The 19,816-nt window shown below is 49.1% G+C and overlaps 46 non-coding genes and 4 pseudogenes across 46 annotated transcripts; all 50 read right to left on the reverse strand.

Moving 5' to 3' along the window:
* Positions 1 to 251: 251 nt before the first annotated feature.
* Positions 252 to 370, reverse strand: LOC139616513 (5S ribosomal RNA). The gene has a single exon (XR_011688177.1). It is a non-coding gene; the product is annotated as a 5S ribosomal RNA (ribosomal RNA).
* A 272-nt stretch (positions 371 to 642) lies between these two features.
* On the reverse strand, positions 643 to 761 carry LOC139616514 (5S ribosomal RNA). Its single transcript, XR_011688178.1, has one exon. It is a non-coding gene; the product is annotated as a 5S ribosomal RNA (ribosomal RNA).
* Positions 762 to 1,033: 272 nt separating this feature from the next.
* Positions 1,034 to 1,152, reverse strand: LOC139616515 (5S ribosomal RNA). Its single transcript, XR_011688179.1, has one exon. It is a non-coding gene; the product is annotated as a 5S ribosomal RNA (ribosomal RNA).
* Positions 1,153 to 1,424: 272 nt separating this feature from the next.
* LOC139615899 (5S ribosomal RNA) lies at positions 1,425 to 1,543 on the reverse strand. The gene has a single exon (XR_011687763.1). It is a non-coding gene; the product is annotated as a 5S ribosomal RNA (ribosomal RNA).
* A 272-nt stretch (positions 1,544 to 1,815) lies between these two features.
* LOC139616097 (5S ribosomal RNA) lies at positions 1,816 to 1,934 on the reverse strand. Its single transcript, XR_011687956.1, has one exon. It is a non-coding gene; the product is annotated as a 5S ribosomal RNA (ribosomal RNA).
* Positions 1,935 to 2,206: 272 nt separating this feature from the next.
* On the reverse strand, positions 2,207 to 2,325 carry LOC139616516 (5S ribosomal RNA). The gene has a single exon (XR_011688180.1). It is a non-coding gene; the product is annotated as a 5S ribosomal RNA (ribosomal RNA).
* Positions 2,326 to 2,589: 264 nt separating this feature from the next.
* On the reverse strand, positions 2,590 to 2,708 carry LOC139616517 (5S ribosomal RNA). The gene has a single exon (XR_011688182.1). It is a non-coding gene; the product is annotated as a 5S ribosomal RNA (ribosomal RNA).
* A 272-nt stretch (positions 2,709 to 2,980) lies between these two features.
* Positions 2,981 to 3,099, reverse strand: LOC139616518 (5S ribosomal RNA). Its single transcript, XR_011688183.1, has one exon. It is a non-coding gene; the product is annotated as a 5S ribosomal RNA (ribosomal RNA).
* A 272-nt stretch (positions 3,100 to 3,371) lies between these two features.
* LOC139615852 (5S ribosomal RNA) lies at positions 3,372 to 3,490 on the reverse strand. Its single transcript, XR_011687718.1, has one exon. It is a non-coding gene; the product is annotated as a 5S ribosomal RNA (ribosomal RNA).
* A 272-nt stretch (positions 3,491 to 3,762) lies between these two features.
* Positions 3,763 to 3,881, reverse strand: LOC139616519 (5S ribosomal RNA). The gene has a single exon (XR_011688184.1). It is a non-coding gene; the product is annotated as a 5S ribosomal RNA (ribosomal RNA).
* A 280-nt stretch (positions 3,882 to 4,161) lies between these two features.
* On the reverse strand, positions 4,162 to 4,280 carry LOC139616520 (5S ribosomal RNA). The gene has a single exon (XR_011688185.1). It is a non-coding gene; the product is annotated as a 5S ribosomal RNA (ribosomal RNA).
* Positions 4,281 to 4,552: 272 nt separating this feature from the next.
* LOC139616521 (5S ribosomal RNA) lies at positions 4,553 to 4,671 on the reverse strand. Its single transcript, XR_011688186.1, has one exon. It is a non-coding gene; the product is annotated as a 5S ribosomal RNA (ribosomal RNA).
* Positions 4,672 to 4,951: 280 nt separating this feature from the next.
* Positions 4,952 to 5,070, reverse strand: LOC139615986 (5S ribosomal RNA). Its single transcript, XR_011687850.1, has one exon. It is a non-coding gene; the product is annotated as a 5S ribosomal RNA (ribosomal RNA).
* A 272-nt stretch (positions 5,071 to 5,342) lies between these two features.
* LOC139616018 (5S ribosomal RNA) lies at positions 5,343 to 5,461 on the reverse strand. The gene has a single exon (XR_011687881.1). It is a non-coding gene; the product is annotated as a 5S ribosomal RNA (ribosomal RNA).
* Positions 5,462 to 5,733: 272 nt separating this feature from the next.
* LOC139616693 (5S ribosomal RNA) lies at positions 5,734 to 5,852 on the reverse strand. Its single transcript, XR_011688350.1, has one exon. It is a non-coding gene; the product is annotated as a 5S ribosomal RNA (ribosomal RNA).
* A 272-nt stretch (positions 5,853 to 6,124) lies between these two features.
* On the reverse strand, positions 6,125 to 6,233 carry LOC139616145 (5S ribosomal RNA; annotated as a pseudogene).
* A 280-nt stretch (positions 6,234 to 6,513) lies between these two features.
* Positions 6,514 to 6,632, reverse strand: LOC139616522 (5S ribosomal RNA). The gene has a single exon (XR_011688188.1). It is a non-coding gene; the product is annotated as a 5S ribosomal RNA (ribosomal RNA).
* A 272-nt stretch (positions 6,633 to 6,904) lies between these two features.
* LOC139616524 (5S ribosomal RNA) lies at positions 6,905 to 7,023 on the reverse strand. Its single transcript, XR_011688190.1, has one exon. It is a non-coding gene; the product is annotated as a 5S ribosomal RNA (ribosomal RNA).
* Positions 7,024 to 7,303: 280 nt separating this feature from the next.
* Positions 7,304 to 7,422, reverse strand: LOC139616525 (5S ribosomal RNA). The gene has a single exon (XR_011688191.1). It is a non-coding gene; the product is annotated as a 5S ribosomal RNA (ribosomal RNA).
* Positions 7,423 to 7,694: 272 nt separating this feature from the next.
* Positions 7,695 to 7,813, reverse strand: LOC139615987 (5S ribosomal RNA). Its single transcript, XR_011687851.1, has one exon. It is a non-coding gene; the product is annotated as a 5S ribosomal RNA (ribosomal RNA).
* A 272-nt stretch (positions 7,814 to 8,085) lies between these two features.
* On the reverse strand, positions 8,086 to 8,204 carry LOC139616526 (5S ribosomal RNA). Its single transcript, XR_011688192.1, has one exon. It is a non-coding gene; the product is annotated as a 5S ribosomal RNA (ribosomal RNA).
* A 272-nt stretch (positions 8,205 to 8,476) lies between these two features.
* LOC139616528 (5S ribosomal RNA) lies at positions 8,477 to 8,595 on the reverse strand. The gene has a single exon (XR_011688193.1). It is a non-coding gene; the product is annotated as a 5S ribosomal RNA (ribosomal RNA).
* A 280-nt stretch (positions 8,596 to 8,875) lies between these two features.
* Positions 8,876 to 8,994, reverse strand: LOC139616529 (5S ribosomal RNA). The gene has a single exon (XR_011688194.1). It is a non-coding gene; the product is annotated as a 5S ribosomal RNA (ribosomal RNA).
* Positions 8,995 to 9,266: 272 nt separating this feature from the next.
* Positions 9,267 to 9,385, reverse strand: LOC139616530 (5S ribosomal RNA). Its single transcript, XR_011688195.1, has one exon. It is a non-coding gene; the product is annotated as a 5S ribosomal RNA (ribosomal RNA).
* A 280-nt stretch (positions 9,386 to 9,665) lies between these two features.
* On the reverse strand, positions 9,666 to 9,784 carry LOC139615748 (5S ribosomal RNA). Its single transcript, XR_011687621.1, has one exon. It is a non-coding gene; the product is annotated as a 5S ribosomal RNA (ribosomal RNA).
* Positions 9,785 to 10,056: 272 nt separating this feature from the next.
* Positions 10,057 to 10,175, reverse strand: LOC139616531 (5S ribosomal RNA). The gene has a single exon (XR_011688196.1). It is a non-coding gene; the product is annotated as a 5S ribosomal RNA (ribosomal RNA).
* Positions 10,176 to 10,447: 272 nt separating this feature from the next.
* Positions 10,448 to 10,556, reverse strand: LOC139616287 (5S ribosomal RNA; annotated as a pseudogene).
* Positions 10,557 to 10,828: 272 nt separating this feature from the next.
* On the reverse strand, positions 10,829 to 10,947 carry LOC139616532 (5S ribosomal RNA). The gene has a single exon (XR_011688197.1). It is a non-coding gene; the product is annotated as a 5S ribosomal RNA (ribosomal RNA).
* Positions 10,948 to 11,219: 272 nt separating this feature from the next.
* LOC139616533 (5S ribosomal RNA) lies at positions 11,220 to 11,338 on the reverse strand. Its single transcript, XR_011688198.1, has one exon. It is a non-coding gene; the product is annotated as a 5S ribosomal RNA (ribosomal RNA).
* A 272-nt stretch (positions 11,339 to 11,610) lies between these two features.
* On the reverse strand, positions 11,611 to 11,729 carry LOC139616534 (5S ribosomal RNA). The gene has a single exon (XR_011688199.1). It is a non-coding gene; the product is annotated as a 5S ribosomal RNA (ribosomal RNA).
* Positions 11,730 to 12,009: 280 nt separating this feature from the next.
* LOC139616536 (5S ribosomal RNA) lies at positions 12,010 to 12,128 on the reverse strand. The gene has a single exon (XR_011688201.1). It is a non-coding gene; the product is annotated as a 5S ribosomal RNA (ribosomal RNA).
* A 272-nt stretch (positions 12,129 to 12,400) lies between these two features.
* On the reverse strand, positions 12,401 to 12,509 carry LOC139616146 (5S ribosomal RNA; annotated as a pseudogene).
* Positions 12,510 to 12,789: 280 nt separating this feature from the next.
* On the reverse strand, positions 12,790 to 12,908 carry LOC139616537 (5S ribosomal RNA). The gene has a single exon (XR_011688202.1). It is a non-coding gene; the product is annotated as a 5S ribosomal RNA (ribosomal RNA).
* Positions 12,909 to 13,188: 280 nt separating this feature from the next.
* Positions 13,189 to 13,307, reverse strand: LOC139616538 (5S ribosomal RNA). The gene has a single exon (XR_011688203.1). It is a non-coding gene; the product is annotated as a 5S ribosomal RNA (ribosomal RNA).
* Positions 13,308 to 13,579: 272 nt separating this feature from the next.
* LOC139615853 (5S ribosomal RNA) lies at positions 13,580 to 13,698 on the reverse strand. Its single transcript, XR_011687719.1, has one exon. It is a non-coding gene; the product is annotated as a 5S ribosomal RNA (ribosomal RNA).
* Positions 13,699 to 13,970: 272 nt separating this feature from the next.
* LOC139616148 (5S ribosomal RNA) lies at positions 13,971 to 14,079 on the reverse strand (annotated as a pseudogene).
* A 280-nt stretch (positions 14,080 to 14,359) lies between these two features.
* On the reverse strand, positions 14,360 to 14,478 carry LOC139616539 (5S ribosomal RNA). Its single transcript, XR_011688204.1, has one exon. It is a non-coding gene; the product is annotated as a 5S ribosomal RNA (ribosomal RNA).
* A 272-nt stretch (positions 14,479 to 14,750) lies between these two features.
* On the reverse strand, positions 14,751 to 14,869 carry LOC139616540 (5S ribosomal RNA). Its single transcript, XR_011688205.1, has one exon. It is a non-coding gene; the product is annotated as a 5S ribosomal RNA (ribosomal RNA).
* A 280-nt stretch (positions 14,870 to 15,149) lies between these two features.
* LOC139615816 (5S ribosomal RNA) lies at positions 15,150 to 15,268 on the reverse strand. The gene has a single exon (XR_011687684.1). It is a non-coding gene; the product is annotated as a 5S ribosomal RNA (ribosomal RNA).
* Positions 15,269 to 15,540: 272 nt separating this feature from the next.
* Positions 15,541 to 15,659, reverse strand: LOC139616541 (5S ribosomal RNA). Its single transcript, XR_011688206.1, has one exon. It is a non-coding gene; the product is annotated as a 5S ribosomal RNA (ribosomal RNA).
* A 280-nt stretch (positions 15,660 to 15,939) lies between these two features.
* LOC139616542 (5S ribosomal RNA) lies at positions 15,940 to 16,058 on the reverse strand. The gene has a single exon (XR_011688207.1). It is a non-coding gene; the product is annotated as a 5S ribosomal RNA (ribosomal RNA).
* Positions 16,059 to 16,330: 272 nt separating this feature from the next.
* On the reverse strand, positions 16,331 to 16,449 carry LOC139615631 (5S ribosomal RNA). The gene has a single exon (XR_011687509.1). It is a non-coding gene; the product is annotated as a 5S ribosomal RNA (ribosomal RNA).
* Positions 16,450 to 16,721: 272 nt separating this feature from the next.
* Positions 16,722 to 16,840, reverse strand: LOC139616544 (5S ribosomal RNA). Its single transcript, XR_011688208.1, has one exon. It is a non-coding gene; the product is annotated as a 5S ribosomal RNA (ribosomal RNA).
* A 280-nt stretch (positions 16,841 to 17,120) lies between these two features.
* Positions 17,121 to 17,239, reverse strand: LOC139616545 (5S ribosomal RNA). Its single transcript, XR_011688209.1, has one exon. It is a non-coding gene; the product is annotated as a 5S ribosomal RNA (ribosomal RNA).
* Positions 17,240 to 17,511: 272 nt separating this feature from the next.
* LOC139615679 (5S ribosomal RNA) lies at positions 17,512 to 17,630 on the reverse strand. The gene has a single exon (XR_011687555.1). It is a non-coding gene; the product is annotated as a 5S ribosomal RNA (ribosomal RNA).
* Positions 17,631 to 17,902: 272 nt separating this feature from the next.
* LOC139615858 (5S ribosomal RNA) lies at positions 17,903 to 18,021 on the reverse strand. The gene has a single exon (XR_011687724.1). It is a non-coding gene; the product is annotated as a 5S ribosomal RNA (ribosomal RNA).
* A 272-nt stretch (positions 18,022 to 18,293) lies between these two features.
* Positions 18,294 to 18,412, reverse strand: LOC139616546 (5S ribosomal RNA). The gene has a single exon (XR_011688210.1). It is a non-coding gene; the product is annotated as a 5S ribosomal RNA (ribosomal RNA).
* A 272-nt stretch (positions 18,413 to 18,684) lies between these two features.
* On the reverse strand, positions 18,685 to 18,803 carry LOC139615632 (5S ribosomal RNA). Its single transcript, XR_011687510.1, has one exon. It is a non-coding gene; the product is annotated as a 5S ribosomal RNA (ribosomal RNA).
* A 272-nt stretch (positions 18,804 to 19,075) lies between these two features.
* LOC139616548 (5S ribosomal RNA) lies at positions 19,076 to 19,194 on the reverse strand. The gene has a single exon (XR_011688212.1). It is a non-coding gene; the product is annotated as a 5S ribosomal RNA (ribosomal RNA).
* Positions 19,195 to 19,474: 280 nt separating this feature from the next.
* LOC139615859 (5S ribosomal RNA) lies at positions 19,475 to 19,593 on the reverse strand. Its single transcript, XR_011687725.1, has one exon. It is a non-coding gene; the product is annotated as a 5S ribosomal RNA (ribosomal RNA).
* Between the last annotated feature and the right edge of the window lie 223 nt (positions 19,594 to 19,816).

A 19,816-nucleotide genomic window follows, 5' to 3' on the forward strand; every position in this document is an offset into this window, starting at 1 on the left:
CCCCTTTATACATGATGATCCACACCATCACAGACATGGCTGTGTATGTCAAGCGCGGGTGTCTTTGCTCGACTTTCTTTCTTTCTTTCTTTCTCTCAACTTGTCAACTGTGTAATGTGATAATATGAAAGTGTGGTTTGTGCACTGTGAGCTGAACTGTCTGCACAGTGATTGACAGTTGAGCAGTGGCACAGTCAGTGCTGTTTACTGAAGCAGCAGCGTCCTCTGTTGTTTGCACAGAAAAGTGAAAAAGCTTACAGCACCTGGTATTCCCAGGCGGTCTCCCATCCAAGTACTAACCAGGCCCGACCCTGCTTAGCTTCCGAGATCGGACGAGATCGGGCGTGCTCAGGGTGGTATGGCCGTAAGCCGCAGAGCAAGTGACAACTACCCCCTTTATACATGATGATCCACACCATCACAGACATGGCTGTGTATGTCAAGCGCGGGTGTCTTTGCTCGACTTTCTTTCTTTCTTTCTTTCTCTCAACTTGTCAACTGTGTAATGTGATAATATGAAAGTGTGGTTTGTGCACTGTGAGCTGAACTGTCTGCACAGTGATTGACAGTTGAGCAGTGGCACAGTCAGTGCTGTTTACTGAAGCAGCAGCGTCCTCTGTTGTTTGCACAGAAAAGTGAAAAAGCTTACAGCACCTGGTATTCCCAGGCGGTCTCCCATCCAAGTACTAACCAGGCCCGACCCTGCTTAGCTTCCGAGATCGGACGAGATCGGGCGTGCTCAGGGTGGTATGGCCGTAAGCCGCAGAGCAAGTGACAACTACCCCCTTTATACATGATGATCCACACCATCACAGACATGGCTGTGTATGTCAAGCGCGGGTGTCTTTGCTCGACTTTCTTTCTTTCTTTCTTTCTCTCAACTTGTCAACTGTGTAATGTGATAATATGAAAGTGTGGTTTGTGCACTGTGAGCTGAACTGTCTGCACAGTGATTGACAGTTGAGCAGTGGCACAGTCAGTGCTGTTTACTGAAGCAGCAGCGTCCTCTGTTGTTTGCACAGAAAAGTGAAAAAGCTTACAGCACCTGGTATTCCCAGGCGGTCTCCCATCCAAGTACTAACCAGGCCCGACCCTGCTTAGCTTCCGAGATCGGACGAGATCGGGCGTGCTCAGGGTGGTATGGCCGTAAGCCGCAGAGCAAGTGACAACTACCCCCTTTATACATGATGATCCACACCATCACAGACATGGCTGTGTATGTCAAGCGCGGGTGTCTTTGCTCGACTTTCTTTCTTTCTTTCTTTCTCTCAACTTGTCAACTGTGTAATGTGATAATATGAAAGTGTGGTTTGTGCACTGTGAGCTGAACTGTCTGCACAGTGATTGACAGTTGAGCAGTGGCACAGTCAGTGCTGTTTACTGAAGCAGCAGCGTCCTCTGTTGTTTGCACAGAAAAGTGAAAAAGCTTACAGCACCTGGTATTCCCAGGCGGTCTCCCATCCAAGTACTAACCAGGCCCGACCCTGCTTAGCTTCCGAGATCGGACAAGATCGGGCGTGCTCAGGGTGGTATGGCCGTAAGCCGCAGAGCAAGTGACAACTACCCCCTTTATACATGATGATCCACACCATCACAGACATGGCTGTGTATGTCAAGCGCGGGTGTCTTTGCTCGACTTTCTTTCTTTCTTTCTTTCTCTCAACTTGTCAACTGTGTAATGTGATAATATGAAAGTGTGGTTTGTGCACTGTGAGCTGAACTGTCTGCACAGTGATTGACAGTTGAGCAGTGGCACAGTCAGTGCTGTTTACTGAAGCAGCAGCGTCCTCTGTTGTTTGCACAGAAAAGTGAAAAAGCTTACAGCACCTGGTATTCCCAGGCGGTCTCCCATCCAAGTACTAACCAGGCACGACCCTGCTTAGATTCCGAGATCGGACGAGATCGGGCGTGCTCAGGGTGGTATGGCCGTAAGCCGGAGAGCAAGTGACAACTACCCCCTTTATACATGATGATCCACACCATCACAGACATGGCTGTGTATGTCAAGCGCGGGTGTCTTTGCTCGACTTTCTTTCTTTCTTTCTTTCTCTCAACTTGTCAACTGTGTAATGTGATAATATGAAAGTGTGGTTTGTGCACTGTGAGCTGAACTGTCTGCACAGTGATTGACAGTTGAGCAGTGGCACAGTCAGTGCTGTTTACTGAAGCAGCAGCGTCCTCTGTTGTTTGCACAGAAAAGTGAAAAAGCTTACAGCACCTGGTATTCCCAGGCGGTCTCCCATCCAAGTACTAACCAGGCCCGACCCTGCTTAGCTTCCGAGATCGGACGAGATCGGGCGTGCTCAGGGTGGTATGGCCGTAAGCCGCAGAGCAAGTGACAACTACCCCCTTTATACATGATGATCCACACCATCACAGACATGGCTGTGTATGTCAAGCGCGGGTGTCTTTGCTCGACTTTCTTTCTTTCTTTCTTTCTCTCAACTTGTCAACTGTGTAATGTGAAAGTGTGGTTTGTGCACTGTGAGCTGAACTGTCTGCACAGTGATTGACAGTTGAGCAGTGGCACAGTCAGTGCTGTTTACTGAAGCAGCAGCGTCCTCTGTTGTTTGCACAGAAAAGTGAAAAAGCTTACAGCACCTGGTATTCCCAGGCGGTCTCCCATCCAAGTACTAACCAGGCCCGACCCTGCTTAGCTTCCGAGATCGGACGAGATCGGGCGTGCTCAGGGTGGTATGGCCGTAAGCCGCAGAGCAAGTGACAACTACCCCCTTTATACATGATGATCCACACCATCACAGACATGGCTGTGTTTGTCAAGCGCGGGTGTCTTTGCTCGACTTTCTTTCTTTCTTTCTTTCTCTCAACTTGTCAACTGTGTAATGTGATAATATGAAAGTGTGGTTTGTGCACTGTGAGCTGAACTGTCTGCACAGTGATTGACAGTTGAGCAGTGGCACAGTCAGTGCTGTTTACTGAAGCAGCAGCGTCCTCTGTTGTTTGCACAGAAAAGTGAAAAAGCTTACAGCACCTGGTATTCCCAGGCGGTCTCCCATCCAAGTACTAACCAGGCCCGACCCTGCTTAGCTTCCGAGATCGGACGAGATCGGGCGTGCTCAGGGTGGTATGGCCGTAAGCCGCAGAGAAAGTGACAACTACCCCCTTTATACATGATGATCCACACCATCACAGACATGGCTGTGTATGTCAAGCGCGGGTGTCTTTGCTCGACTTTCTTTCTTTCTTTCTTTCTCTCAACTTGTCAACTGTGTAATGTGATAATATGAAAGTGTGGTTTGTGCACTGTGAGCTGAACTGTCTGCACAGTGATTGACAGTTGAGCAGTGGCACAGTCAGTGCTGTTTACTGAAGCAGCAGCGTCCTCTGTTGTTTGCACAGAAAAGTGAAAAAGCTTACAGCACCTGGTATTCCCAGGCGGTCTCCCATCCAAGTACTAACCAGGCCCGACCCTGCTTAGCTTCCAAGATCGGACGAGATCGGGCGTGCTCAGGGTGGTATGGCCGTAAGCCGCAGAGCAAGTGACAACTACCCCCTTTATACATGATGATCCACACCATCACAGACATGGCTGTGTATGTCAAGCGCGGGTGTCTTTGCTCGACTTTCTTTCTTTCTTTCTTTCTCTCAACTTGTCAACTGTGTAATGTGATAATATGAAAGTGTGGTTTGTGCACTGTGAGCTGAACTGTCTGCACAGTGATTGACAGTTGAGCAGTGGCACAGTCAGTGCTGTTTACTGAAGCAGCAGCGTCCTCTGTTGTTTGCACAGAAAAGTGAAAAAGCTTACAGCACCTGGTATTCCCAGGCGGTCTCCCATCCAAGTACTAACCAGGCCCGACCCTGCTTAGCTTCCGAGATCGGACGAGATCGGGCGTGCTCAGGGTGGTATGGCCGTAAGCCGCAGAGCAAGTGACAACTACCCCCTTTATACATGATGATCCACACCATCACAGACATGGCTGTGTATGTCAAGCGCGGGTGTCTTTGCTTGACTTTCTTTCTTTCTTTCTTTCTCTCAACTTGTCAACTTGTCAACTGTGTAATGTGATAATATGAAAGTGTGGTTTGTGCACTGTGAGCTGAACTGTCTGCACAGTGATTGACAGTTGAGCAGTGGCACAGTCAGTGCTGTTTACTGAAGCAGCAGCGTCCTCTGTTGTTTGCACAGAAAAGTGAAAAAGCTTACAGCACCTGGTATTCCCAGGCGGTCTCCCATCCAAGTACTAACCAGGCCCGACCCTGCTTAGCTTCCGAGATCGGACGAGATCGGGCGTGCTCAGGGTGGTATGGCCGTAAGCCGCAGAGAAAGTGACAACTACCCCCTTTATACATGATGATCCACACCATCACAGACATGGCTGTGTATGTCAAGCGCGGGTGTCTTTGCTCGACTTTCTTTCTTTCTTTCTTTCTCTCAACTTGTCAACTGTGTAATGTGATAATATGAAAGTGTGGTTTGTGCACTGTGAGCTGAACTGTCTGCACAGTGATTGACAGTTGAGCAGTGGCACAGTCAGTGCTGTTTACTGAAGCAGCAGCGTCCTCTGTTGTTTGCACAGAAAAGTGAAAAAGCTTACAGCACCTGGTATTCCCAGGCGGTCTCCCATCCAAGTACTAACCAGGCCCGACCCTGCTTAGCTTCCGAGATCGGACGAGATCGGGCGTGCTCAGGGTGGTATGGCCGTAAGCCGCAGAGCAAGTGACAACTACCCCCTTTATACATGATGATCCACACCATCACAGACATGGCTGTGTATGTCAAGCGCGGGTGTCTTTGCTTGACTTTCTTTCTTTCTTTCTTTCTCTCAACTTGTCAACTTGTCAACTGTGTAATGTGATAATATGAAAGTGTGGTTTGTGCACTGTGAGCTGAACTGTCTGCACAGTGATTGACAGTTGAGCAGTGGCACAGTCAGTGCTGTTTACTGAAGCAGCAGCGTCCTCTGTTGTTTGCACAGAAAAGTGAAAAAGCTTACAGCACCTGGTATTCCCAGGCGGTCTCCCACCCAAGTACTAACCAGGCCCGACCCTGCTTAGTTTCCGAGATCGGACGAGATCGGGCGTGCTCAGGGTGGTATGGCCGTAAGCCGCAGAGCAAGTGACAACTACCCCCTTTATACATGATGATCCACACCATCACAGACATGGCTGTGTATGTCAAGCGCGGGTGTCTTTGCTCGACTTTCTTTCTTTCTTTCTTTCTCTCAACTTGTCAACTGTGTAATGTGATAATATGAAAGTGTGGTTTGTGCACTGTGAGCTGAACTGTCTGCACAGTGATTGACAGTTGAGCAGTGGCACAGTCAGTGCTGTTTACTGAAGCAGCAGCGTCCTCTGTTGTTTGCACAGAAAAGTGAAAAAGCTTACAGCACCTGGTATTCCCAGGCGGTCTCCCACCCAAGTACTAACCAGGCCCGACCCTGCTTAGCTTCCGAGATTGGACGAGATCGGGCGTGCTCAGGGTGGTATGGCCGTAAGCCGCAGAGCAAGTGACAACTACCCCCTTTATACATGATGATCCACACCATCACAGACATGGCTGTGTATGTCAAGCGCGGGTGTCTTTGCTCGACTTTCTTTCTTTCTTTCTTTCTCTCAACTTGTCAACTGTGTAATGTGATAATATGAAAGTGTGGTTTGTGCACTGTGAGCTGAACTGTCTGCACAGTGATTGACAGTTGAGCAGTGGCACAGTCAGTGCTGTTTACTGAAGCAGCAGCGTCCTCTGTTGTTTGCACAGAAAAGTGAAAAAGCTTACAGCACCTGGTATTCCCAGGCGGTCTCCCATCCAAGTACTAACCAGGCCCAACCCTGCTTAGCTTCCGAGATCGGACGAGATCGGGCGTGCTCAGGGTGGTATGGCCGTAAGCCGCAGAGAAAGTGACAACTACCCCCTTTATACATGATGATCCACACCATCACAGACATGGCTGTGTATGTCAAGCGCGGGTGTCTTTGCTCGACTTTCTTTCTTTCTTTCTTTCTCTCAACTTGTCAACTGTGTAATGTGATAATATGAAAGTGTGGTTTGTGCACTGTGAGCTGAACTGTCTGCACAGTGATTGACAGTTGAGCAGTGGCACAGTCAGTGCTGTTTACTGAAGCAGCAGCGTCCTCTGTTGTTTGCACAGAAAAGTGAAAAAGCTTACAGCACCTGGTATTCCCAGGCGGTCTCCCATCCAAGTACTAACCAGGCCCGACCCTGCTTAGCTTCCGAGATCGGGCGTGCTCAGGGTGGTATGGCCGTAAGCCGCAGAGCAAGTGACAACTACCCCCTTTATACATGATGATCCACACCATCACAGACATGGCTGCGTATGTCAAGCGCGGGTGTCTTTGCTCGACTTTCTTTCTTTCTTTATTTCTCTCAACTTGTCAACTTGTCAACTGTGTAATGTGATAATATGAAAGTGTGGTTTGTGCACTGTGAGCTGAACTGTCTGCACAGTGATTGACAGTTGAGCAGTGGCACAGTCAGTGCTGTTTACTGAAGCAGCAGCGTCCTCTGTTGTTTGCACAGAAAAGTGAAAAAGCTTACAGCACCTGGTATTCCCAGGCGGTCTCCCATCCAAGTACTAACCAGGCCCGACCCTGCTTAGCTTCCGAGATCGGACGAGATCGGGCGTGCTCAGGGTGGTATGGCCGTAAGCCGCAGAGCAAGTGACAACTACCCCCTTTATACATGATGATCCACACCATCACAGACATGGCTGTGTATGTCAAGCGCGGGTGTCTTTGCTCGACTTTCTTTCTTTCTTTCTTTCTCTCAACTTGTCAACTGTGTAATGTGATAATATGAAAGTGTGGTTTGTGCACTGTGAGCTGAACTGTCTGCACAGTGATTGACAGTTGAGCAGTGGCACAGTCAGTGCTGTTTACTGAAGCAGCAGCGTCCTCTGTTGTTTGCACAGAAAAGTGAAAAAGCTTACAGCACCTGGTATTCCCAGGCGGTCTCCCATCCAAGTACTAACCAGGCCCGACCCTGCTTAGCTTCCGAGATCGGACGAGATCGGGCGTGCTCAGGGTGGTATGGCCGTAAGCCGCAGAGAAAGTGACAACTACCCCCTTTATACATGATGATCCACACCATCACAGACATGGCTGTGTATGTCAAGCGCGGGTGTCTTTGCTTGACTTTCTTTCTTTCTTTCTTTCTCTCAACTTGTCAACTTGTCAACTGTGTAATGTGATAATATGAAAGTGTGGTTTGTGCACTGTGAGCTGAACTGTCTGCACAGTGATTGACAGTTGAGCAGTGGCACAGTCAGTGCTGTTTACTGAAGCAGCAGCGTCCTCTGTTGTTTGCACAGAAAAGTGAAAAAGCTTACAGCACCTGGTATTCCCAGGCGGTCTCCCATCCAAGTACTAACCAGGCCCGACCCTGCTTAGCTTCCGAGATCGGACGAGATCGGGCGTGCTCAGGGTGGTATGGCCGTAAGCCGCAGAGTAAGTGACAACTACCCCCTTTATACATGATGATCCACACCATCACAGACATGGCTGTGTATGTCAAGCGCGGGTGTCTTTGCTCGACTTTCTTTCTTTCTTTCTTTCTCTCAACTTGTCAACTGTGTAATGTGATAATATGAAAGTGTGGTTTGTGCACTGTGAGCTGAACTGTCTGCACAGTGATTGACAGTTGAGCAGTGGCACAGTCAGTGCTGTTTACTGAAGCAGCAGCGTTCTCTGTTGTTTGCACAGAAAAGTGAAAAAGCTTACAGCACCTGGTATTCCCAGGCGGTCTCCCACCCAAGTACTAACCAGGCCCGACCCTGCTTAGTTTCCGAGATCGGACGAGATCGGGCGTGCTCAGGGTGGTATGGCCGTAAGCCGCAGAGCAAGTGACAACTACCCCCTTTATACATGATGATCCACACCATCACAGACATGGCTGTGTATGTCAAGCGCGGGTGTCTTTGCTCGACTTTCTTTCTTTCTTTCTTTCTCTCAACTTGTCAACTGTGTAATGTGATAATATGAAAGTGTGGTTTGTGCACTGTGAGCTGAACTGTCTGCACAGTGATTGACAGTTGAGCAGTGGCACAGTCAGTGCTGTTTACTGAAGCAGCAGCGTCCTCTGTTGTTTGCACAGAAAAGTGAAAAAGCTTACAGCACCTGGTATTCCCAGGCGGTCTCCCATCCAAGTACTAACCAGGCCCGACCCTGCTTAGCTTCCGAGATCGGACGAGATCGGGCGTGCTCAGGGTGGTATGGCCGTAAGCCGCAGAGCAAGTGACAACTACCCCCTTTATACATGATGATCCACACCATCACAGACATGGCTGTGTATGTCAAGCGCGGGTGTCTTTGCTCGACTTTCTTTCTTTCTTTCTTTCTCTCAACTTGTCAACTGTGTAATGTGATAATATGAAAGTGTGGTTTGTGCACTGTGAGCTGAACTGTCTGCACAGTGATTGACAGTTGAGCAGTGGCACAGTCAGTGCTGTTTACTGAAGCAGCAGCGTCCTCTGTTGTTTGCACAGAAAAGTGAAAAAGCTTACAGCACCTGGTATTCCCAGGCGGTCTCCCATCCAAGTACTAACCAGGCCCGACCCTGCTTAGCTTCCGAGATCGGACGAGATCGGGCGTGCTCAGGGTGGTATGGCCGTAAGCCGCAGAGAAAGTGACAACTACCCCCTTTATACATGATGATCCACACCATCACAGACATGGCTGTGTATGTCAAGCGCGGGTGTCTTTGCTTGACTTTCTTTCTTTCTTTCTTTCTCTCAACTTGTCAACTTGTCAACTGTGTAATGTGATAATATGAAAGTGTGGTTTGTGCACTGTGAGCTGAACTGTCTGCACAGTGATTGACAGTTGAGCAGTGGCACAGTCAGTGCTGTTTACTGAAGCAGCAGCGTCCTCTGTTGTTTGCACAGAAAAGTGAAAAAGCTTACAGCACCTGGTATTCCCAGGCGGTCTCCCATCCAAGTACTAACCAGGCCCGACCCTGCTTAGCTTCCGAGATCGGACGAGATCGGGCGTGCTCAGGGTGGTATGGCCGTAAGCCGCAGAGCAAGTGACAACTACCCCCTTTATACATGATGATCCACACCATCACAGACATGGCTGTGTATGTCAAGCGCGGGTGTCTTTGCTCGACTTTCTTTCTTTCTTTCTTTCTCTCAACTTGTCAACTGTGTAATGTGATAATATGAAAGTGTGGTTTGTGCACTGTGAGCTGAACTGTCTGCACAGTGATTGACAGTTGAGCAGTGGCACAGTCAGTGCTGTTTACTGAAGCAGCAGCGTCCTCTGTTGTTTGCACAGAAAAGTGAAAAAGCTTACAGCACCTGGTATTCCCAGGCGGTCTCCCATCCAAGTACTAACCAGGCCCGACCCTGCTTAGCTTCCGAGATCGGACGAGATCGGGCGTGCTCAGGGTGGTATGGCCGTAAGCCGCAGAGCAAGTGACAACTACCCCCTTTATACATGATGATCCACACCATCACAGACATGGCTGCGTATGTCAAGCGCGGGTGTCTTTGCTCGACTTTCTTTCTTTCTTTATTTCTCTCAACTTGTCAACTTGTCAACTGTGTAATGTGATAATATGAAAGTGTGGTTTGTGCACTGTGAGCTGAACTGTCTGCACAGTGATTGACAGTTGAGCAGTGGCACAGTCAGTGCTGTTTACTGAAGCAGCAGCGTCCTCTGTTGTTTGCACAGAAAAGTGAAAAAGCTTACAGCACCTGGTATTCCCAGGCGGTCTCCCATCCAAGTACTAACCAGGCCCGACCCTGCTTAGCTTCCGAGATCGGACGAGATCGGGCGTGCTCAGGGTGGTATGGCCGTAAACCGCAGAGCAAGTGACAACTACCCCCTTTATACATGATGATCCACACCATCACAGACATGGCTGTGTATGTCAAGCGCGGGTGTCTTTGCTCGACTTTCTTTCTTTCTTTCTTTCTCTCAACTTGTCAACTGTGTAATGTGATAATATGAAAGTGTGGTTTGTGCACTGTGAGCTGAACTGTCTGCACAGTGATTGACAGTTGAGCAGTGGCACAGTCAGTGCTGTTTACTGAAGCAGCAGCGTCCTCTGTTGTTTGCACAGAAAAGTGAAAAAGCTTACAGCACCTGGTATTCCCAGGCGGTCTCCCATCCAAGTACTAACCAGGCCCGACCCTGCTTAGCTTCCGAGATCGGACGAGATCGGGCGTGCTCAGGGTGGTATGGCCGTAAGCCGCAGAGCAAGTGACAACTACCCCCTTTATACATGATGATCCACACCATCACAGACATGGCTGTGTATGTCAAGCGCGGGTGTCTTTGCTCGACTTTCTTTCTTTCTTTCTTTCTCTCAACTTGTCAACTGTGTAATGTGATAATATGAAAGTGTGGTTTGTGCACTGTGAGCTGAACTGTCTGCACAGTGATTGACAGTTGAGCAGTGGCACAGTCAGTGCTGTTTACTGAAGCAGCAGCGTCCTCTGTTGTTTGCACAGAAAAGTGAAAAAGCTTACAGCACCTGGTATTCCCAGGCGGTCTCCCATCCAAGTACTAACCAGGCCCGACCCTGCTTAGCTTCCGAGAACGGGCGTGCTCAGGGTGGTATGGCCGTAAGCCGCAGAGCAAGTGACAACTACCCCCTTTATACATGATGATCCACACCATCACAGACATGGCTGTGTATGTCAAGCGCGGGTGTCTTTGCTCGACTTTCTTTCTTTCTTTCTTTCTCTCAACTTGTCAACTGTGTAATGTGATAATATGAAAGTGTGGTTTGTGCACTGTGAGCTGAACTGTCTGCACAGTGATTGACAGTTGAGCAGTGGCACAGTCAGTGCTGTTTACTGAAGCAGCAGCGTCCTCTGTTGTTTGCACAGAAAAGTGAAAAAGCTTACAGCACCTGGTATTCCCAGGCGGTCTCCCATCCAAGTACTAACCAGGCCCGACCCTGCTTAGCTTCCGAGATCGGACGAGATCGGGCGTGCTCAGGGTGGTATGGCCGTAAGCCGCAGAGCAAGTGACAACTACCCCCTTTATACATGATGATCCACACCATCACAGACATGGCTGTGTTTGTCAAGCGCGGGTGTCTTTGCTCGACTTTCTTTCTTTCTTTCTTTCTCTCAACTTGTCAACTGTGTAATGTGATAATATGAAAGTGTGGTTTGTGCACTGTGAGCTGAACTGTCTGCACAGTGATTGACAGTTGAGCAGTGGCACAGTCAGTGCTGTTTACTGAAGCAGCAGCGTCCTCTGTTGTTTGCACAGAAAAGTGAAAAAGCTTACAGCACCTGGTATTCCCAGGCGGTCTCCCATCCAAGTACTAACCAGGCCCGACCCTGCTTAGCTTCCGAGATCGGACGAGATCGGGCGTGCTCAGGGTGGTATGGCCGTAAGCCGCAGAGAAAGTGACAACTACCCCCTTTATACATGATGATCCACACCATCACAGACATGGCTGTGTATGTCAAGCGCGGGTGTCTTTGCTCGACTTTCTTTCTTTCTTTCTTTCTCTCAACTTGTCAACTGTGTAATGTGATAATATGAAAGTGTGGTTTGTGCACTGTGAGCTGAACTGTCTGCACAGTGATTGACAGTTGAGCAGTGGCACAGTCAGTGCTGTTTACTGAAGCAGCAGCGTCCTCTGTTGTTTGCACAGAAAAGTGAAAAAGCTTACAGCACCTGGTATTCCCAGGCGGTCTCCCATCCAAGTACTAACCAGGCCCGACCCTGCTTAGCTTCCGAGATCGGACGAGATCGGGCGTGCTCAGGGTGGTATGGCCGTAAGCCGCAGAGAAAGTGACAACTACCCCCTTTATACATGATGATCCACACCATCACAGACATGGCTGTGTATGTCAAGCGCGGGTGTCTTTGCTTGACTTTCTTTCTTTCTTTCTTTCTCTCAACTTGTCAACTTGTCAACTGTGTAATGTGATAATATGAAAGTGTGGTTTGTGCACTGTGAGCTGAACTGTCTGCACAGTGATTGACAGTTGAGCAGTGGCACAGTCAGTGCTGTTTACTGAAGCAGCAGCGTCCTCTGTTGTTTGCACAGAAAAGTGAAAAAGCTTACAGCACCTGGTATTCCCAGGCGGTCTCCCATCCAAGTACTAACCAGGCCCGACCCTGCTTAGCTTCCGAGATCGGACGAGATCGGGCGTGCTCAGGGTGGTATGGCCGTAAGCCGCAGAGAAAGTGACAACTACCCCCTTTATACATGATGATCCACACCATCACAGACATGGCTGTGTATGTCAAGCGCGGGTGTCTTTGCTCGACTTTCTTTCTTTCTTTCTTTCTCTCAACTTGTCAACTGTGTAATGTGATAATATGAAAGTGTGGTTTGTGCACTGTGAGCTGAACTGTCTGCACAGTGATTGACAGTTGAGCAGTGGCACAGTCAGTGCTGTTTACTGAAGCAGCAGCGTCCTCTGTTGTTTGCACAGAAAAGTGAAAAAGCTTACAGCACCTGGTATTCCCAGGCGGTCTCCCATCCAAGTACTAACCAGGCCCGACCCTGCTTAGCTTCCGAGATCGGGCGTGCTCAGGGTGGTATGGCCGTAAGCCGCAGAGCAAGTGACAACTACCCCCTTTATACATGATGATCCACACCATCACAGACATGGCTGCGTATGTCAAGCGCGGGTGTCTTTGCTCGACTTTCTTTCTTTCTTTATTTCTCTCAACTTGTCAACTTGTCAACTGTGTAATGTGATAATATGAAAGTGTGGTTTGTGCACTGTGAGCTGAACTGTCTGCACAGTGATTGACAGTTGAGCAGTGGCACAGTCAGTGCTGTTTACTGAAGCAGCAGCGTCCTCTGTTGTTTGCACAGAAAAGTGAAAAAGCTTACAGCACCTGGTATTCCCAGGCGGTCTCCCATCCAAGTACTAACCAGGCCCGACCCTGCTTAGCTTCCGAGATCGGACGAGATCGGGCGTGCTCAGGGTGGTATGGCCGTAAGCCGCAGAGAAAGTGACAACTACCCCCTTTATACATGATGATCCACACCATCACAGACATGGCTGTGTATGTCAAGCGCGGGTGTCTTTGCTTGACTTTCTTTCTTTCTTTCTTTCTCTCAACTTGTCAACTTGTCAACTGTGTAATGTGATAATATGAAAGTGTGGTTTGTGCACTGTGAGCTGAACTGTCTGCACAGTGATTGACAGTTGAGCAGTGGCACAGTCAGTGCTGTTTACTGAAGCAGCAGCGTCCTCTGTTGTTTGCACAGAAAAGTGAAAAAGCTTACAGCACCTGGTATTCCCAGGCGGTCTCCCATCCAAGTACTAACCAGGCCCGACCCTGCTTAGCTTCCGAGATCGGACGAGATCGGGCGTGCTCAGGGTGGTATGGCCGTAAGCCGCAGAGAAAGTGACAACTACCCCCTTTATACATGATGATCCACACCATCACAGACATGGCTGTGTATGTCAAGCGCGGGTGTCTTTGCTCGACTTTCTTTCTTTCTTTCTTTCTCTCAACTTGTCAACTGTGTAATGTGATAATATGAAAGTGTGGTTTGTGCACTGTGAGCTGAACTGTCTGCACAGTGATTGACAGTTGAGCAGTGGCACAGTCAGTGCTGTTTACTGAAGCAGCAGCGTCCTCTGTTGTTTGCACAGAAAAGTGAAAAAGCTTACAGCACCTGGTATTCCCAGGCGGTCTCCCATCCAAGTACTAACCAGGCCCGACCCTGCTTAGCTTCCAAGATCGGACGAGATCGGGCGTGCTCAGGGTGGTATGGCCGTAAGCCGCAGAGAAAGTGACAACTACCCCCTTTATACATGATGATCCACACCATCACAGACATGGCTGTGTATGTCAAGCGCGGGTGTCTTTGCTCGACTTTCTTTCTTTCTTTCTTTCTCTCAACTTGTCAACTGTGTAATGTGATAATATGAAAGTGTGGTTTGTGCACTGTGAGCTGAACTGTCTGCACAGTGATTGACAGTTGAGCAGTGGCACAGTCAGTGCTGTTTACTGAAGCAGCAGCGTCCTCTGTTGTTTGCACAGAAAAGTGAAAAAGCTTACAGCACCTGGTATTCCCAGGCGGTCTCCCATCCAAGTACTAACCAGGCCCGACCCTGCTTAGCTTCCGAGATCGGGCGTGCTCAGGGTGGTATGGCCGTAAGCCGCAGAGCAAGTGACAACTACCCCCTTTATACATGATGATCCACACCATCACAGACATGGCTGCGTATGTCAAGCGCGGGTGTCTTTGCTCGACTTTCTTTCTTTCTTTATTTCTCTCAACTTGTCAACTTGTCAACTGTGTAATGTGATAATATGAAAGTGTGGTTTGTGCACTGTGAGCTGAACTGTCTGCACAGTGATTGACAGTTGAGCAGTGGCACAGTCAGTGCTGTTTACTGAAGCAGCAGCGTCCTCTGTTGTTTGCACAGAAAAGTGAAAAAGCTTACAGCACCTGGTATTCCCAGGCGGTCTCCCATCCAAGTACTAACCAGGCCCGACCCTGCTTAGCTTCCGAGATCGGACGAGATCGGGCGTGCTCAGGGTGGTATGGCCGTAAGCCGCAGAGCAAGTGACAACTACCCCCTTTATACATGATGATCCACACCATCACAGACATGGCTGTGTATGTCAAGCGCGGGTGTCTTTGCTCGACTTTCTTTCTTTCTTTCTTTCTCTCAACTTGTCAACTGTGTAATGTGATAATATGAAAGTGTGGTTTGTGCACTGTGAGCTGAACTGTCTGCACAGTGATTGACAGTTGAGCAGTGGCACAGTCAGTGCTGTTTACTGAAGCAGCAGCGTCCTCTGTTGTTTGCACAGAAAAGTGAAAAAGCTTACAGCACCTGGTATTCCCAGGCGGTCTCCCATCCAAGTACTAACCAGGCCCGACCCTGCTTAGCTTCCGAGATCGGACGAGATCGGGCGTGCTCAGGGTGGTATGGCCGTAAGCCGCAGAGAAAGTGACAACTACCCCCTTTATACATGATGATCCACACCATCACAGACATGGCTGTGTATGTCAAGCGCGGGTGTCTTTGCTTGACTTTCTTTCTTTCTTTCTTTCTCTCAACTTGTCAACTTGTCAACTGTGTAATGTGATAATATGAAAGTGTGGTTTGTGCACTGTGAGCTGAACTGTCTGCACAGTGATTGACAGTTGAGCAGTGGCACAGTCAGTGCTGTTTACTGAAGCAGCAGCGTCCTCTGTTGTTTGCACAGAAAAGTGAAAAAGCTTACAGCACCTGGTATTCCCAGGCGGTCTCCCATCCAAGTACTAACCAGGCCCGACCCTGCTTAGCTTCCGAGATCGGACGAGATCAGGCGTGCTCAGGGTGGTATGGCCGTAAGCCGCAGAGCAAGTGACAACTACCCCCTTTATACATGATGATCCACACCATCACAGACATGGCTGTGTATGTCAAGCGCGGGTGTCTTTGCTCGACTTTCTTTCTTTCTTTCTTTCTCTCAACTTGTCAACTGTGTAATGTGATAATATGAAAGTGTGGTTTGTGCACTGTGAGCTGAACTGTCTGCACAGTGATTGACAGTTGAGCAGTGGCACAGTCAGTGCTGTTTACTGAAGCAGCAGCGTCCTCTGTTGTTTGCACAGAAAAGTGAAAAAGCTTACAGCACCTGGTATTCCCAGGCGGTCTCCCATCCAAGTACTAACCAGGCCCGACCCTGCTTAGCTTCCGAGATCGGACGAGATCGGGCGTGCTCAGGGTGGTATGGCCGTAAGCCGCAGAGCAAGTGACAACTACCCCCTTTATACATGATGATCCACACCATCACAGACATGGCTGCGTATGTCAAGCGCGGGTGTCTTTGCTCGACTTTCTTTCTTTCTTTATTTCTCTCAACTTGTCAACTTGTCAACTGTGTAATGTGATAATATGAAAGTGTGGTTTGTGCACTGTGACCTGAACTGTCTGCACAGTGATTGACAGTTGAGCAGTGGCACAGTCAGTGCTGTTTACTGAAGCAGCAGCGTCCTCTGTTGTTTGCACAGAAAAGTGAAAAAGCTTACAGCACCTGGTATTCCCAGGCGGTCTCCCATCCAAGTACTAACCAGGCCCGACCCTGCTTAGCTTCCGAGATCGGACGAGATCGGGCGTGCTCAGGGTGGTATGGCCGTAAGCCGCAGAGCAAGTGACAACTACCCCCTTTATACATGATGATCCACACCATCACAGACATGGCTGTGTATGTCAAGCGCGGGTGTCTTTGCTCGACTTTCTTTCTTTCTTTCTTTCTCTCAACTTGTCAACTGTGTAATGTGATAATATGAAAGTGTGGTTTGTGCACTGTGAGCTGAACTGTCTGCACAGTGATTGACAGTTGAGCAGTGGCACAGTCAGTGCTGTTTACTGAAGCAGCAGCGTCCTCTGTTGTTTGCACAGAAAAGTGAAAAAGCTTACAGCACCTGGTATTCCCAGGCGGTCTCCCATCCAAGTACTAACCAGGCCCGACCCTGCTTAGCTTCCGAGATCTGACGAGATCGGGCGTGCTCAGGGTGGTATGGCCGTAAGCCGCAGAGCAAGTGACAACTACCCCCTTTATACATGATGATCCACACCATCACAGACATGGCTGTGTATGTCAAGCGCGGGTGTCTTTGCTCGACTTTCTTTCTTTCTTTCTTTCTCTCAACTTGTCAACTGTGTAATGTGATAATATGAAAGTGTGGTTTGTGCACTGTGAGCTGAACTGTCTGCACAGTGATTGACAGTTGAGCAGTGGCACAGTCAGTGCTGTTTACTGAAGCAGCAGCGTCCTCTGTTGTTTGCACAGAAAAGTGAAAAAGCTTACAGCACCTGGTATTCCCAGGCGGTCTCCCATCCAAGTACTAACCAGGCCCGACCCTGCTTAGCTTCCGAGATCGGACGAGATCGGGCGTGCTCAGGGTGGTATGGCCGTAAGCCGCAGAGCAAGTGACAACTACCCCCTTTATACATGATGATCCACACCATCACAGACATGGCTGTGTATGTCAAGCGCGGGTGTCTTTGCTCGACTTTCTTTCTTTCTTTCTTTCTCTCAACTTGTCAACTTGTCAACTGTGTAATGTGATAATATGAAAGTGTGGTTTGTGCACTGTGAGCTGAACTGTCTGCACAGTGATTGACAGTTGAGCAGTGGCACAGTCAGTGCTGTTTACTGAAGCAGCAGCGTCCTCTGTTGTTTGCACAGAAAAGTGAAAAAGCTTACAGCACCTGGTATTCCCAGGCGGTCTCCCATCCAAGTACTAACCAGGCCCGACCCTGCTTAGCTTCCGAGATCGGACGAGATCGGGCGTGCTCAGGGTGGTATGGCCGTAAGCCGCAGAGTAAGTGACAACTACCCCCTTTATACATGATGATCCACACCATCACAGACATGGCTGTGTATGTCAAGCGCGGGTGTCTTTGCTCGACTTTCTTTCTTTCTTTCTTTCTCTCAACTTGTCAACTGTGTAATGTGATAATATGAAAGTGTGGTTTGTGCACTGTGAGCTGAACTGTCTGCACAGTGATTGACAGTTGAGCAGTGGCACAGTCAGTGCTGTTTACTGAAGCAGCAGCGTCCTCTGTTGTTTGCACAGAAAAGTGAAAAAGCTTACAGCACCTGGTATTCCCAGGCGGTCTCCCATCCAAGTACTAACCAGGCCCGACCCTGCTTAACTTCCGAGATCTGACGAGATCGGGCGTGCTCAGGGTGGTATGGCCGTAAGCCGCAGAGCAAGTGACAACTACCCCCTTTATACATGATGATCCACACCATCACAGACATGGCTGTGTATGTCAAGCGCGGGTGTCTTTGCTCGACTTTCTTTCTTTCTTTCTTTCTCTCAACTTGTCAACTGTGTAATGTGATAATATGAAAGTGTGGTTTGTGCACTGTGAGCTGAACTGTCTGCACAGTGATTGACAGTTGAGCAGTGGCACAGTCAGTGCTGTTTACTGAAGCAGCAGCGTCCTCTGTTGTTTGCACAGAAAAGTGAAAAAGCTTACAGCACCTGGTATTCCCAGGCGGTCTTCCACCCAAGTACTAACCAGGCCCGACCCTGCTTAGCTTCCGAGATCGGACGAGATCGGGCGTGCTCAGGGTGGTATGGCCGTAAGCCGCAGAGCAAGTGACAACTACCCCCTTTATACATGATGATCCACACCATCACAGACATGGCTGTGTATGTCAAGCGCGGGTGTCTTTGCTCGACTTTCTTACTTTCTTTCTTTCTCTCAACTTGTCAACTGTGTAATGTGATAATATGAAAGTGTGGTTTGTGCACTGTGAGCTGAACTGTCTGCACAGTGATTGACAGTTGAGCAGTGGCACAGTCAGTGCTGTTTACTGAAGCAGCAGCGTCCTCTGTTGTTTGCACAGAAAAGTGAAAAAGCTTACAGCACCTGGTATTCCCAGGCGGTCTCCCATCCAAGTACTAACCAGGCCCGACCCTGCTTAGCTTCCGAGATCGGACGAGATCGGGCGTGCTCAGGGTGGTATGGCCGTAAGCCGCAGAGCAAGTGACAACTACCCCCTTTATACATGATGATCCACACCATCACAGACATGGCTGTGTATGTCAAGCGCGGGTGTCTTTGCTCGACTTTCTTTCTTTCTTTCTTTCTCTCAACTTGTCAACTGTGTAATGTGATAATATGAAAGTGTGGTTTGTGCACTGTGAGCTGAACTGTCTGCACAGTGATTGACAGTTGAGCAGTGGCACAGTCAGTGCTGTTTACTGAAGCAGCAGCGTCCTCTGTTGTTTGCACAGAAAAGTGAAAAAGCTTACAGCACCTGGTATTCCCAGGCGGTCTCCCATCCAAGTACTAACCAGGCCCGACCCTGCTTAGCTTCCGAGATCTGACGAGATCGGGCGTGCTCAGGGTGGTATGGCCGTAAGCCGCAGAGCAAGTGACAACTACCCCCTTTATACATGATGATCCACACCATCACAGACATGGCTGTGTATGTCAAGCGCGGGTGTCTTTGCTTGACTTTCTTTCTTTCTTTCTTTCTCTCAACTTGTCAACTGTGTAATGTGATAATATGAAAGTGTGGTTTGTGCACTGTGAGCTGAACTGTCTGCACAGTGATTGACAGTTGAGCAGTGGCACAGTCAGTGCTGTTTACTGAAGCAGCAGCGTCCTCTGTTGTTTGCACAGAAAAGTGAAAAAGCTTACAGCACCTGGTATTCCCAGGCGGTCTCCCATCCAAGTACTAACCAGGCCCGACCCTGCTTAGCTTCCGAGATCGGACGAGATCGGGCGTGCTCAGGGTGGTATGGCCGTAAGCCGCAGAGCAAGTGACAACTACCCCCTTTATACATGATGATCCACACCATCACAGACATGGCTGTGTATGTCAAGCGCGGGTGTCTTTGCTTGACTTTCTTTCTTTCTTTCTTTCTCTCAACTTGTCAACTTGTCAACTGTGTAATGTGATAATATGAAAGTGTGGTTTGTGCACTGTGAGCTGAACTGTCTGCACAGTGATTGACAGTTGAGCAGTGGCACAGTCAGTGCTGTTTACTGAAGCAGCAGCGTCCTCTGTTGTTTGCACAGAAAAGTGAAAAAGCTTACAGCACCTGGTATTCCCAGGCGGTCTTCCACCCAAGTACTAACCAGGCCCGACCCTGCTTAGCTTCCGAGATCGGACGAGATCGGGCGTGCTCAGGGTGGTATGGCCGTAAGCCGCAGAGCAAGTGACAACTACCCCCTTTATACATGATGATCCACACCATCACAGACATGGCTGTGTATGTCAAGCGCGGGTGTCTTTGCTCGACTTTCTTACTTTCTTTCTTTCTCTCAACTTGTCAACTGTGTAATGTGATAATATGAAAGTGTGGTTTGTGCACTGTGAGCTGAACTGTCTGCACAGTGATTGACAGTTGAGCAGTGGCACAGTCAGTGCT

Source organism: Trachinotus anak, unplaced genomic scaffold (genome assembly GCF_046630095.1).
Source record: "Trachinotus anak isolate AG129_WGS33_773 ecotype Australia unplaced genomic scaffold, CSIRO_AGI_Tana_v1 ptg000056l, whole genome shotgun sequence".
Taxonomy (NCBI): domain Eukaryota; kingdom Metazoa; phylum Chordata; class Actinopteri; order Carangiformes; family Carangidae; genus Trachinotus; species Trachinotus anak.